General features: G+C 45.3%; 1 protein-coding gene across 1 annotated transcript in view; it reads right to left on the bottom strand.

Annotated features, from left to right (window-relative positions):
- The window catches only part of LOC128873612 (lachesin-like), a 73,786-nt gene that overhangs the window by 11,195 nt on the left and 46,554 nt on the right, over window positions 1–16,037 (bottom strand). The window lies entirely within an intron of this gene.

Below are 16,037 nucleotides of genomic sequence, written 5' to 3'. Positions count from 1 at the left end.
GCTTTGGTAACAGTTATCGAAACCGGAAATTGCTCCTCTGATTTCAATGTGTCCATAAAATTCGATACGTTGACTCGAAAAGTGTCCGAGGATGGGTACATTTTCGCGATGAAATCACGATTTCTTTTGAGGGGATACAACCGGAACCATTAGAGTGTTTGTGTGAAACTCGATCCTCGTCCCCTCGAGCTCGCGCACGAAAATCGGATGGCTACGCTCGGATGAAAGCTCGGTGCGTACGTATTTACGAAACGACTGCGTAACATAGATAATGTGCCTGAGCCTCGTACGAAACTAATTGTGTTAATATTAGCGCCGCGTATATACTTATGCAGGATATTTGTGGGTCCCGAGCACAGGTTCCCGCGCGCCTACACGCGCACGGTTAATTATATTGACGTTTCTATTCAAATATGTGCTTATAATGTCGCGCGCAGAATGCTGGTTATAAGGATGCACGGAGGTGAGTAAATAACTGGATAACAAAGCAGCCTGACTGACAAGTAGGGAATATAATGACGCAAACAATTTCCGGCCTGATTCTTTTTTTATTCAACGAGGTGTCGTCGCGGTTGCCGAGCTTCTCGCGACTCGGCCCGGAATACTATAAGCTTACTGGGTCGCCGCGAGAAGCTCGCACGTAAGAGGATCTTCCTCGAAAGTGGCGTAGGTGTGAAGAATACGGTGCAGTAGACGAGGAAACATGGCGGCTGGACGTCAATATACGTGAAACTTTGCAGACATATTCGTCATAGCTACTCCAGAGTAACATATATCTCCATTCTCATTACTAAGGAGTGAAATGAGAATACGAATCATAAATTGCGCGATTGGTCGCGTAGGAAAATCCATCAACTACGGATCCAAGAATCGTGGCTTCGAATCTCCGTGTTCTATTTTCGTTCAGGCTCCTCCGCTATCCCTATCTATCTTTGAATGTTTGAAAACGTTCGCTACACCTCGACGAAGGTACGAAGGGATAAACTGTCAACCGCTAATTTATTTACCTCCTCGTGTCCATCGTACGGTTAACATTCCTTCGTGGCGGCGGTATTCCGTCGCTCCACATTGTAAACCCGACCTTCGGGAAATCCTAGAAACCTCCACGGGAACCGGATCTCCCGACCCCGATCCCCATCAAAATTGCCGTGTAAATGGAGATTTTGATTCTCGTATCGAGATTAACGCGAGATTACACCTGCCGTACCGGGAGGTTCTCGATCGAGGTTTAGAGGACAGCTCGTAGTCGATATTACATCGCTTCTGACACCTTTGTGTCCTTGCCGTGTGTTTATGTGCACCGACGTCCGTCCACGTCCGATACGTGCACGCATCGCGGCCAGGCGCGCATCATCGGCCGCGTATGGCCACTAGCAGTAATTGCTTTTAGGGAAGCGGGTACCCCGGGTGTGTGTTACTGGCACCGCAGGAATCAACCCGACGAAAGGTTCAATTTAACGTCGTATCGCGCGCTACCCCCTTTGCCCCGCGAGCCACTCCCGCATCTCCTACGCGTTATCTATAACGCTACACTTGGTAATTAATCCGAAGCGACTGTCCTCGTCCCGTATGTCCACCTATGCGCCCGTATCCTTGAATCAGACGATGCCACGTCGATTCAGCGAGCGCCTCTTGGACGTGTTGTGCTCGAGAAGCTAAAGGGTAGACGAAAACAGGCTGTTGAAGAGGAGACAGAGTTTCATTCTGAGGGTGAATAGCGACTCGGGGAGAATTCATTCGCGAGTGACGTTCGATTATATCTTAATCACTGGTGGCTTAATCTGCCAGAAACGAAAATGATATTCCTATTCACCGCGTAAAAACGAGTAGAGTGAGTAGAATGACAGGTGCCAAAAGCTTGGAGGGATGGTTCAGTAATTGCGGTTCAGTCATTGTTTGTTAAACACGTGTCATTTCGTGGTCTACGAAACCCTGGCTTTCGTGATACTTGCTGCGTGATAGACCGATGCATTGAGATTCTAGAGGGTTTATTTCGTAAAATACAATCGACTAATACCTGTGGTGGCGGCTCTGTAAAGGGAGAGCGAGAGAGCGAGACTTCGAAATTGACCGACTTTCAGTGGAAAAGTCTGAGTATGAGTGACCGCGTAGGACCGCTTTTATGGCTTGTCACTTAAATCGAGACTTTTCCACTGAAAATCAGGAAATTTCGAAGTGTTCTATCTTGAAAACTCTAATAAAAATCGGGTAAATGCATTAAGGGTCAATGAATTCGTCTTGAAAAGCACTATCGCATGATCCCCCAAAAAATATATAATAAGATGATATAAAACCAAGATGAACCCCTAGATTTTAAAAACTTTTGAGGTATTCAATAAATAAAGGGTTAATCACTCGCCTACCCTCTGTGGCTTCTCAGCCACGAACATCGTCTTTCATATACTCTGTGATACTTCCTAAAGCTTGCGTCACCCCTTACTTCAAAGTGCTCAAAACAGTAGATGCAAGAGACTTTGGCCCTTTTCTTACGGGATTACGATTTTCCTGGTAAATTTCGACAGACTAATTAGTACTGAGAACGTCTTCCTCGTTTCTATACTCTGTAAAAGTAGGTTTCATGGAATTATTAAATCGTTGACTTCCTTTGAAATTGTCGACATCCTTCGAGATCCTGACAGCATTCGTACGAAATCCTTCCTTGGTGCAATTTTTGGGTCGCGTACGTACCGAGATATTTGACGGGGATGACCCCTGGTTCTTAGGTGCGGCGGAAGTTGGAGTTTGCGTGAAACCGACCGTTGCACTAGAAAGTGCAACGCGCTGAGTAACACGTTCTGAAGTTGTTGCGGGGATTCCGACTGCTCGACGGAAGAGCTTCGCGACTCATTGTCGGGTCGAGTGGCATTAAACAGAACGCTGATCGTCCTCCTAGTTGGACACATCAGCCTCCGCGCTCAAAGGATTTTCGGAGGTACTGCGTGTTCGAATGCTCGGCACAATGGGGTCTTAACCTTTTAAGTCCGTCGCTCGGTTTGGAACAGTGGCGGCGAACGAAGTTGCCCCGATTTTGACATAATTTTAGCACAGGATGGATGGACGATTTGTGCATAGACACGTGAAGAGTGTAAAGCGCGTTTTGCAGTAAGATTTTAGACGGCTATTCGTACAATTTTACGACGCTTTTCGGGGGCAAATACGTCACGCGATTACGTTTAGCATTTTGTACAATTCAAGGATCGCTACATGTCGGAGGCATACGAGAAATATCGCAGCGTCCAAATTGGGCTCTAGATGCGCGTTCCAGGTGAAAATCGTTTCCTACAAGAGAGGATTTGGATCACTCTCACGGGTAAGAATGAGATCTGCCATCTGCTGGCTGAAATGTTGCCTGGAAATGGTTCGAATCTTATCTCGTAGAAGACGATTTCCACCTGGGTGACGCCTTCAAAGCCGAATCTCCCTTAGCTAGGAGTCTACTACCAGGTCTCGTACAACTTTCATAGTGCTCCGTATGGTCAAGTATCGTACACATATTACTTAACGAGAAGAAATACCAGGTAACAGATGCTACTTGTGATCTTATCCCTGATACACATTGTTCAATGGACCTCGAACCTGGAAGGGTTCAAAAGACTTTAACGCTTCGAAACTCTTGATCTCCATGCGTGAAACTTACGTCTTTCCCTACTGTGGTGACTGTGCCTGTGGAGTGAGAGCGAGAAAGGAGAAAAAAAGAGAGTGTTTCGTCCTAGTCCTGCTAATGGACTCGTCAGTAAGACTATTTATCTAGCAGGCCCGTGCCGGGATGTTTAGAGATCGGTCGGGACTAGTTTACATACAAACGTTAGGCGGGACCGAACGCTTGTGAGAAGACCCACGGCGTCCATCCTTCTAGTGGTGAGGACAGAAGGTGCCACCACTCCTACAATAAAAAGAAAAAAAAATTGAAACCAGGTTCGTGGTTTTCCCATTTAAGTTACCAAGCCGTAGGTCGTGGGTCTTCGCAAGGATCGATCCTTCCCGCTTGGAAAGGACGCCCGCTGTCCGTCGTCGTTCCTTTGTATCGCGACGAGACTTAAGACTCCGGTAAAAATCTACTTTTAACGAGAGCTATATCGGTGAATGGGGATTGAGAAAAATCACGAGTCAGTTCGACGTCGGGGCTCGCGGTAATTACAGGTCTAATTAGGTAGCCGGGAGCATTTTCTCGGAATGGTATCCGGGATGTAGCTCGATGGAAAGCCCTGTCGAGGATAATCCGCGGCCGAGAATAAGCTATCGCCGCGCTTTTGATCGGTCCAGGTAAGAAAAGGATAAGCGAAGAAAAACGAGGGAAAGGGCAGTCGGTCGCGTTTGAATTCTTTCGTTCCCCGAAAAGCGGCAGAGGGGAGGCAATCGATAATGTCTTAAGTACTTTGTCACGAGGGAACAACAGTTTGTCCCGCACAGAACGAGAACGGAAATTATTACGTCGCTAGCAGAGTCGTTATCTCGACGACAAAGATAACGATTCGTTCGATCCTATTCCAGGATAATGCTCTACCATCCCCGGCGCGGAACGAACTCCTTATCCGATAAAAAGTTCCCCCGATCCCAATCGGTTACCTGCGATCCTTGGCGTTTTGCATAATCTCGAGTCGCGCACGATTATTCGGGATCGCGTGTGTTCTCACCGGGGTATATCCTGTCGGAAACTCTCCCGCGCCAGCCGACATTTTACCGAGGTAAAGTCTGCGAATCGGAAACTCCGAAATCTGATCGTGTCCGCATCCCGTGCGAGCTGCCTCACGAAAAGCTTGTCGCTGAACTCTCGCTTCGGTATCAAATTTCTTCGCTTTTAATAACGATTGCGCGAATGCAACTTTTTCTCACCATTGTTTTTTTTTTTTTTTCGTATTGACTGTTAACTGTTTGTAACACGATACATGTATGTCAAATATTACGTCAAAAATACGTCAACAGACGTGTAACTTTCAACAATGGATATAATTGATATTCATATCGCGAAACGTTTGTAAGGGTTACTCGCGACAAAAATGGTCATGCACGTAAAAACGAATGTTATGTGGGTTGGAGCGCATTTCGGAGTTTGCTCTTGGAAGGTCTCGCTGTAATCGTCGGTCTTCCTTAGCAGATACAGTAGTCGCGCGAGCTGCGTGCAAGCTCCGCAAATTGCATCCACGGCGACGGTACGGGTCTGCTGGTACCCCGGGCACGTCTCGCTGCTTACGCCGGAAAACGAACCGCGAGGATTCCTCTGCGAAATCCTGGAACCAGGTTCGACGGTTGACACACATTATCCGCCGAGTTACGAAATTCCCTGGCGGATACGGCGTGCCCCACCAGTGTAATATTTCGAGAGACCCTGGGCCACGAATCTACGTTAGCGCTAAGAGATTGCTCCCCATACCCTTTTCCTGGGCCAGCCTCTCCTATCCCTCTTCCTCTTCCTGTTCCATTGTAATCATGGAAACAATCATTCTTCGCTCTCCTTCCCGCCTATGGTACTTCCCTCTAACCTCGGCGATCTCGCTCGCGTTCCGTCTGTCTCTCTCCGCTCCCAAAACTTCCACCCCCCTCTTTTGGCCCGTTCGCTCTCCACCCCCTCGTCTATCTATATCCGTCCATCTTTCTCGTCCTCTTTTCGCCTCCGTCGCGGATTTCAGGCTGAAGCCGCCCCCTGTCTTCGTCTCTCCGACGCGGTGCCGTTGCGGATCCGTCGGCGGCGATGGTGCTGGCATTGGCGGCGGTGGTGGTGTGGCGAGCTACCCTTTCGCTCGCCTCCGCAGCAATCACCGATTTGTCTGAATAAGCCCCGGGCAAGTATATGCTCATGCTTACCCCGGGGAAACACCACTCCGGCCAACTCACACCAGCCGTCTCTTCTCCCTCGTCCTCCTCCTCGGCATCCTGCTGCTGCTGCTGCTTCTGGTTCACCCCCACGGCGCTCTCTCAACATCAACCCCCTGTACTTCTCTCTATTCTAGTTCCCACACCCTCGACCAGCCTGCCAGCGACTCCATACCCCCGAAAATACTTCGGTTCATCGATGCTTGATGGGTTGCTCGAGGAATAGGCTGGCTGATGGGGAAGAGGGCGGGGGTGGAACAGAGTTGCCAAAGTCGTACCGTCGACGACGAGACTCTGGGCGTTAATCAGCGACGGAACGCCGCTGGATTGAAAGGCGTAAGTGAATCCACGCGAAACGCTCGGATGAACAGGAGACGAACCCGATCGCTCTTTGATCCGACCTTCTTCGGGATGAATGATAACGCCACCGCGAGCAACTCGATCGCGAAGACGCTCGTCGTTTAACATCGCGCTCTCGTCTTTAGGTTCTTCTGGATCCAATGAAACAGTTCGTCGTAATCGAAGGTGACGATACGAGGGTTCGAGTGATAGCTGTGGAATGCGTGGGGATGTTTGTACGAAATATCGAAATTAACAGAGTCGAAAACCTAGGTGAAACTTTGTACAGCAAACGCGAGGTTAGTTGTTTGAAGATTGAAAGTTTACCAATTATATTTGACCTTAACGTACCACCCCCAGCATCGTACATGATTTTTAAATGTACAATAGTTGTAGGGCTCGTTGCGATTGCAAGAACCCAGGATGTGATCGGATGTATTTCTGTCATACTCGACACGAAGATGTCGGAGGTCGACGTAATGCAATAACGCATCGGAACACGATGGACAGTGCCGTGATGGTAGATTGAACTGCACTCCCTCGTGTCTGATTGAATGGGTCTTATACACAGAATCTTCGATAATGGTTCCTGGAAGAGCGCTCTACACATCGATTATCGGTCTCGCTATGCTCGCAGGTTCTCGGGATAACGAATTTCAAAATAGAGAAATCCTCGTCCCTAATGGTTGTAGAATCGCGTCTTCTTTATTTACCGGGATAAATAAATCTGATGGGTTTCCGTCGGACTCTGTTAAGGAACGATGCTGTCTCGTTTGCGACGAAATTAAAATCCCCGCGGAATGAATTCATCAAGATTATAGATCTAATTTTGATTGTGTCATTTTAAGTGGAGAAGAAAAGCTTTCCGAAGAAATCCTTCCAGGGGTTATTAATATTTAAATTGGCTTTCGTTTCGAAACTGGAAAATATTAATTTGCATGTCAGTGTAGAAATACATTGTTGGAGATTTAAAAAATACATAGGTGTTGAATATAGGTAATTTCTAGCACTTTGAGTATTTTATATTAAAAAATCTCTGTCCTTCCACGTTGAATTGAATTTGTCTTGACCTCCATCCAATTTCAGAGCTTTTATTTACAAATTTTGGCCAGTTCGTTTCATTTGTTTCAATCGCATGTATTTAAATAAACAGATCCGATAGAGCGACAAATTTAATTGTTCTCAAGGAGAATAGCAGTAATACAGGTTACCTCTGCGAGAAAAATCATTAGAGTTGCGACTACCGTCAAGTTCACGGCTCCCATTAAACTCTGAAACGAGTCTCTTTCTCGCGGCTCGCAGAACGAGAAAGTTTCCACGAAAGAATCGAGTAAACGCGAATCCTGGCCCGTGGCTCCGTCAAAGGCCGCGACGGCGAGGTAATTAAAGCGAGCGCGACCGAAAGTGCGATGGTTTTACAAGAAAAGAAACGAGCGCGCGAAGAAAAATGTACTTCGGCTTGGAATTGTCCACCGAGACGGAATTATCCAAGTGAAAGTTCTGTATTATCCGCGAATGAAACGGAACCCCGAGTTGATCGTCCTCGCGTTTCTTTCATAACGTAAGAGCTCGAACCGTATAAAACGACGGCGAGTCGAGCACCGACGACAATTAAACTTCCAGCATCTTTCCATTCGTCTTTCGAGAATCCGCGATTGAATGAACCGTCGAATTCACCTCGGTCTGATTTTTCTCCACGGTCGTGACCTGCCGTTGGATAGGTGAACCGAGGGAAGGATGTTCATCGGGTCTCTTTATTCGGAAGGGATAAGAAATTAATGGAATAAAACAATTTCTTCGCAGTCGTGGACTTTCCTCGGAACACGTTAAAAATCACCAAGTTCCATGGAGCTGGGGACATTTATACTCATGTGACTCGTTTCATATCAAATTCTCCGTAGTTCGCCTTAGTTTCTGATCTAGAGCTATTCTGTAGGTATTTAGATTAAAAGAACAAAGTGGGTGTCTATTATGCCTTTCAATATTATACCTATGAAGCTCCGTTTTCGTAAAAATAAATCGAAAGATTTGGCTAACCATGTCTGACCAGGACTGGCCAGTTCTACTAATTCCGACATTGCCTAATGTACCGTACGTCTTTTATGCGAACTGAAATTTTTTAAATGATTACAACTAATCGAAATGGACATTAACATAACAGAAGCAACATAAATTAGCAACATAAGTAGAAATGGTGAGTAATGGTCAGACACGCTGGTCAAATCGTACACGTGCTCCAAGGAGATCCAAGACCAATTTTCTCAAAATTGAAAGCTCAAATTAAAAAACTCTGTAGCTCATTTTCGATTCATTTTTTCCTCGCAAAATCATCTATATATAAATATATAAGTACGAAGCCCTGACTGATTACAATCATCGTCCAGGCTAAACCCTCGAACTTAGAATGCTGAAATTTTGCACAGAGATTTCCTTTATGATGTGCACAAGAAATAAGAAAGAATATTTCGAAATTCAACCCCTAAAGAGGTAAAAACCGCGGGATGGAGCTAGTGATTCATGAAGTCCAATATAAAAACTATCCATTATCGAAACATAATAATAAAAAGCTACTAGTATAATATTCGAGGAGAAACCTCGAAGATCTAAATCTTCTTACATCGATCACCATTACACCCTTTAACCAGGATTATTGGTCCTGGCATGCAGACCTACACGCCCGATCCGCCCACTCCGCGTCGTAAATGCTCGATATTCCCATTTCGTGTCGCACGCGAAAATTCTTGAACCGCAATGGCTGAAACCGAGAAAAGTTGATTCGACTGGTCGTACTATTTCCCTCGCCGGTCCCCTTCACGTGTCTTCTTATCGCTCCTGTAATCGTCCCGACCGATTTTTCCAAACCACCCCTGGCCCTCCCGCTGTCTGAAGGAAGTGGAAGGAGTTTCGACGAGTCCCGGGAGCTTTCAGTGTACGCGACGCCTTTTCCAGCGATGTAGAACGAGGGAAATCGGCAAGACGCAACGCCCGAGCCTTTCGTTCTCTCTTTATTCCGGCTTCCTCAAAGCCGGATCAAGCTGTAAAAAAAAAAGGCGAACGGAAGGGAGGCGGGGACGTTTTCCCTCTGAAGAGCGAGGCTATGTCGCGAAGATACCGATCGTCGAACGCAGTCATTTGCACCGGCAGCGAGGGAATCGGGATGGGTGACTTCAAAGCGATTCTCTAGCAGTCCAAACCTCGACGAAAAAGACGTCCAGGCGAAAGTACAAGATTTATGGCTTGCGAAACTCCATCGGACATGTTTGGATGGAGTCTCCCCGTCCTGCGGCTTCATTCGGGGGCTTCGAAGCAGTTCTTTGTATCAGCCGGGCAAATATCTCGCGAGCGTCTAGCGTGAAATATAAACGAGGAAACGTTTGATGTGCGCGAAAGATTGTAACCCGATAACCACGGATACAGGATTCATTCGGAGTCGATATAAAATTGGACACGCTCGCGTCGAGACACGTTTGGTGGATCCTGTTTGGTCCGATTTTTTCGCAGGGATACCGGATCGGGAGAGACACGGCCAGAGAGACAAATCCGACGCTGGAAAACCAAGAGAAAATACGGAAAAAGAGAAGGGGTATGCAAAAATGAAAGATCGAAGGCGATCGTTCCCCCGCGATTGTAATCCGAATCGTTTTTACCCTCTTATTTACAGCCGCTCGAACCCACCCTCCGACGGTATACATGTTTACGAGATTATGCATAATAATCTCGTAAAAAGAAAAAATTGAATGCGAAACAACGACGGTGTCTGGCGAGGTATAGGAGGTTCGTCGCGGAACGGCAGTGGAAAAATAACCGATACTGAGGTAGACAAAGACGTACGTGGAAAAATATTTTCCACCGCGGGAAATGGTTGAAAATATGCGAAGGGAAGTGTTGTAGATGGTAGTGGATATTATTCGAAATAGGGCTGAATTGACGAAAGGGAAACGTTATAAAGGGTAGTGAATTTTGTTCGAAATGGGACTTGACAAAATTACTGGTGAAAATTGTAGCTTGACCGGCTCCACAATTTTCACGAACTCATAATCCAAACGCGTGCCGATTTCGGCCGCGCGAGATTAACAATATTCCACGTCGAAACAATTTCGACAAAAACACGAACATTTTTAATGGATTTCATCGTCGCGAAATGGAAGTCGAAAAATAACCGACGGGCTCCCCTGGCGACCAGGAAAAAGTGCTCGTCACGTTGTTCCTTTCGCGTGGAAAGATTGGTAATGTACCTCTCCGGCGGTAATTCATCTTTCGAGTTAACGACTGAAGTTTTCTAGGAAACGTACGAAACGGTCGTTCGATCATCGTGGTGTATCTAGGAAGCGTCGCGACGCGGGCAATGCGCGGAAAATAAATTAGCACGTGAAGCGGGGCCGCTTCGTCAGCTAGCTCGAATAAAACGGCGAGTCCGCTTTAAAAGAGGGCTTTTAATGACACCCGTCACGACGGGATCGTTCGTCGACGATTCGTTTTAACGCCGGTTCAATTTCCGTGCCGAAACACGGAATGACGATTCCAATGACGATCAATCTTCTCCTGGGAACATTGACGGGACGTTCGCGGGTTAAAAAAAATAAATCGACGCGTGCACAGCCTCTCAGAAATCGCGAGAGGGTCAAGAAAGGGCCGACATACATTTAGCAGAGTAGGCTGAGACTAGAGGCATGGCAAACATACCATCATTGGATACCAAACACTCTTTAATCCCCTGTTGCGTGAATTCTACGGCTATCCCAGAAAATTGGTCTTGAATCTCCTTGGAGCACGTGTACGACTTGACCAGCGTGTCTGACCATTACTCACCATTTCTACTTATGTTGATAATTTATGTTGCTTCTGTTATGTTAATGCCAATTCGATTAGTTGTAATCATTTAAAAAATTGCAGTTTGCACACAAGAGGTATGGTACATTACACAATGCCAGAATTAGTAGAACTGGCCAGTCGTGGTCAGACATGGTTAGTCAAACATTTCGATTTATCTTTACGAAAACGAAGCTTTCTATGAAAAAATATCATTCTTCATTTTCGATTCGTTTTCAAGCAAAGAATCATCCCCTGTTGATGACGTTATATTTAAGACTGGTTTAAGATTGGTCGATAATTTTTCCTTAATGATTCAAAAACGAAACACCATGCGACATTTTTGCAAAGGAAATTGTGGTTCAGAATCGTCTCGGCCACCCCCCATTTCCGATTCTTACATTAATTCTAGGACACCCTGTACATACCGTTAATAAACTCCAGAGATTTCAGATCATCGAATCTCTAACGAACTTGAAATTACCATTCCAAAACGCGACAGACTCCTCGCCAATCCGGCGATAAAATATTCCTATTTTGTCCCACATTGGATGCCTGGAAAATTGACGTACCCGAACCGGGGATTAAATAAATAAATCCACCGTGGTGGGATTTCAATTCTCTCCTTTTGCTCGGCAACATCGAATTTTCGCACCCGCGGAAGAGATGCCGTCGCAAGTGGTTTCCATTGGTTTTAAATATCCCGAGTCGGGATTGTTGGTCCGTAGCGCTTAAGGGGCTTGTTGGGTCGGCGTTATCGTGCTTTTCTGTTTGCAACTTGCGGCGTTCTCGCGCGATTCTTTTTCCGAATATTCCGAGGCGCAGCTCGCGCGTTATACAGTCCGTTCAATAAGAGCGTGAACGCGATATTCTTGAACAAAAAAATTATATACAGCTTACGAGGATAGTTACAAGACTAATTTACACTTGTTTTACAATGAGTTCGATCTCTTCCCCATTAATATTAATAGCAATTATACCTTGGCAACGTCTGGTCATGCTTTTCATTAACTTTTCCACTTGTAACACGAGAACAGGGTGTTTTATTTTTTGAATTTATCGAATTAGTGCTCTCAGTGTTAAAATTCGTTGCCCTCGAAGCTTGAATTTCATGATTGATCAAACGTTTACAATTGGGTTAGCGTTCATCGCTCTCGTTGGCATCGAAAGTGGATATAAATATGCATAAAGCGTTCAAATCGCGAATATTGAAAGAGCCGCAAACATTCACTTCCGATGTGTTTATAACGCTTCATTGGATAACAGAATTTTCACAAGCACGCTTGTTCGATAGGAATTCAAACCCCAAAAAATTGATTCTGTTAGTGGAACCGAAGAGTAATCGAAATGTCTTCGGACTGGAAAAGTTTTTCAACGAAAAATCGAAGGAAGTGTTAGAAAATTAATAAATAAATGTTGATAAAATTTCGATTACTTCTCGGTCCCCCTAATATAATACGACGTTGCTCCAATTATCTTCGAACCCTTTAGATAGCAACGTAACATTCAGAAAACATCCTCTAACATTTTAGCGTCCTGCGCTCGTCTCAAAATGGCTAATATTTCTCAGTAACGCTGTTGAAATGAAACATCTTTAAAAATATTGCGTCATTGCGCTCTCGCCGAACAGGCTGTACATTGAGCGACGGTTAACTGCGATTTCAAAGGAGGAAGCGGGAGCTGGAGTGGAACGGTAACGCGTTGCAGAAAATAGAGACGCCTTAAATTCGCGCGTGTTAGCACAACAATGGGTCAAAGGCGTTCCGCGAGGCGCAAGAAGCGTTTACCAGTGAAAACGCGACGTGTGAAGTTTTGATCAACGGCCACCGCGGTGTTCGGCGGCAACTTGCGTCCCCAGCCAATTAAATTCCTCAGAGGCGAGTGCGTCGGGATGCGTGTGTTTCGTGGACTTTTGTTGCCGAGATTGGCTTTGGAAACGATGCACGGAGATCAAAGCGTTTAGGGACGAAAGAGGAAAAATTAACTGAAAAAACGCGATCGTGTAACTCCTTTGAATAATTTAACGCAGTAAATCCTTTAAGAAAGAAATGAAAGTAGTTTCAGAGTGATGTCTCACCACGCTCGAAAGAAATATTAAGCACCACTTTTCAACGAATTATGGTTCCGAAAATCTGTGCAAAATGTACGCTTTCGATAGAAGATTTCCACGTTACACTAAAGATGAAACAACACCTTATTCGAATAGACGCGATGAAAGTAACGTTAATTTTCAGTAACTATCTCTTGCTTAATTAAACTTTCTCGGTATAAGAGTCGCGAGCATGGCAGCGAACCAGTTGAATATCTCCTCGTAAAAGTTGTCGTAGCCCCTCATGTACTCCTTAAACTTCACAAGATGTTCAACTTTATTTCGCTCTTCCTCCTTCTTCTTTTGCCTTCCACTCTCTAGCCTTTGGTAATATTTCTCTGGTACTTATCCCCTGTAACCACACCTTAATCTTCTTTTTCTTGGAACTCTATCTTAATCAAAATCCTTTCAAATATGTATGGGGTCAACTTCGAGAACTCGAAGCAATTCAACACATGGATAAACTCAGCTAACAGAATCCACTTCGAAAGTTCAACAAAAATTAAAATTTCGTACAGATTCACTCCGAACTCTAACGCGGGTTACCTTTCGAACTAATAAAGCAGAGAATGATCGAAGTATTAATTGAAAATCATTTACAAATAGTACGAGTGCATATCTGAAAAATGTCACGCTGACGTTACGCTTGATAATGATGACGTTAGAATAAAATAAATCGCAAAAATGATTTCGCATGTCCCTTTCTTCTATTGATTTTCAATCACCTGATTCTTACGCTCGTCGTGAAATCTGTAGATTTTTGGAAGCCTCAAAAGTGAATTTTTTCGAGTTAAAAATACTTGAAAACTCGGAAATCCACAATATTACTCATTTTAGATAATTGCGCAATCGATGAGAAGTTAAAGGTGGCCTTGAAGTTAAAATGTTGAATTTCAAAGTGTTTGGTACGTGACGGTTCGAGTTCGACAGCTCGCGTTTCGTTTACTTTTAGTTCGCAACGTGAGCCAGGGAGAGCCGAAATGGGAAGTTGGTCTCCCGCTGGACTGCCGAGTCGTGCGAAACGGAAGCAGCCGCGAAAGATTTTTCTCGTCGATCCAGCGCGTTTATCTGTTTATATCGCGACAAACGGGATAAGCTGTTCCATGTAAAATAAGGAGCAAGGCGGAAAAGAATCGTCTCGCGCAGTGATAGCTCGCTTGTTGGCGCGTGCGTGACAAATGGGGAAACGTGTACGTGCTCGCGCGAGACGAATGCATTCTCCGAAAGATTCGATCGACAGTTAGCTATAAGATGGAGGAAACAGACGAGAAGTCGAACGACTTTCTGCAACCGAAATCGTTCTCTCAGAGATTTAACATCCCCTTATTTTAGGAATTCATTAATTTATTCATCGATGCTTTGAAACTTGGATTCGCTGTTTCAGCGTGTACGTTTTCCGCATTCCACGTGCACTCGACGTGCTGCACAGTAAGCTAGATGTTGTATAAATTGCCACACTGGTAAATATTTACGAGGCAAATATTCCATTTAGACCTGGAGTTTAATTCCTTTCTCTCTGAGGATTGAAAATCAGGGACAGAAATAGCAACAGAGGCATTCAAGACACGTTTTATCCAGTATTTTCCAACGTGTAGTTAGCATTTTCGCGGTGTAGTAATCAATCAGTCACTCCTGGCACCCGCGAATGAATTCTCGTCCAGTGTGCATTGTAAGAGCGCTTTATTCGTGCGCGAGCGCGACGAAACAATTCGTTGGATGGTTGCCACGCACCGGAAACGAAACAAAAGAAGCTTTCGCGTAGGAAAACCGACGCAGTCTTTAATCAAAATTGGCTAAGACGGATTCGACGCTCGTCACCAAAGCTGTTACGTTTTGACGCGACGTCGAAGTACTTTTCCATCCCTAATCCCTCGAGAGATCCGCTCGAAGTACTTCTTGATTTCGAACGCTGAAACGAAATACTTGTCGATGAGAATTCTTTATTTATTCCTTCCGGTTTAGTATGCGATTAAGTCTCCAAGGCCCACGAAAAACATGAAAAGCGGAGGCACACTGAAAACCTTGCCCTACGGATAAACGGATAACATAATACGCACAATATGCGAGGGATTTGCAATACTCGGGATAATCCCTGCAAAGTAATGAAGTATCGTGGAAAATCTTTTGCATTCGGAGTTCCGTTTCGGTGCATTCTAGCTAACGAAATTTTTCATTGCTTTACAATGTACTTCGTTTCATGTTTTTTTCCCCCTAGTATTCGCTGATGCATACATCGTTCATTTTGGACAAATGATGGAATATTTCAATTTCTCTACCAGCTAGTGTATTGTCACGATTCTCCTATACAAACAAAAAAAAAAACGTATACAAGAACTCTTTGTCTAGTTCGCTTTTATACAGAACACGTAAAACGAGTTCTTTTTTTTTTTAATCCCGACTTCGGCGAGTACACGATCGCCACCGCAAACGTCGATACACCCTTAAAAGTCAATCGTCGGTTATTGGAGAAGTCGATGTCGCGGGCGTGAATGAGAGTGAACGTACGGACGAGGGGGTTGGGGTGGGAGGCAAATAAGTCGAGCCAAGGGGATGGTATCGTGGCTATTTCGGTATCGCATCGTGATCGTAGCCGCGTAACGGGTTAAGGGCCGAGTGGCACGGGATCGTTTCATCGAAGAGTAGCAGCGGTCACGGTTCCAGAACGGTAGTTTCGTCGAATGGATTCGCGTGAATACAAATCTGCGGTTATCGAATATTATTCCCCGTCGGTGGTCCGCGCGTTCGTGTGCTCCCGTCCGCGGATGGAAAAGCGCAAAAATAATATAAAATAACACAGTCGCGGAATACCGTACCGAAGACCGTAAATGCGTTTTAACGCGCTCAATCGTACGTCAAAAGCCTCGCGACGGACGGGATCCGGGAAAACATTCCAGTCGGGTAGCGCTCGCGACGATACATGTTATCGTGGCCGGGTGAATGCAGAAGTATGCGTCGAATCGACTTTAACTTCTAATTAGTCGATTGTTTG

This window comes from Hylaeus volcanicus, chromosome 3, assembly GCF_026283585.1.
Source record: "Hylaeus volcanicus isolate JK05 chromosome 3, UHH_iyHylVolc1.0_haploid, whole genome shotgun sequence".
In the NCBI taxonomy this organism is placed as follows: Eukaryota; Metazoa; Arthropoda; class Insecta; order Hymenoptera; family Colletidae; genus Hylaeus; species Hylaeus volcanicus.
This window is presented reverse-complemented; position numbering and strand designations above follow the sequence as displayed.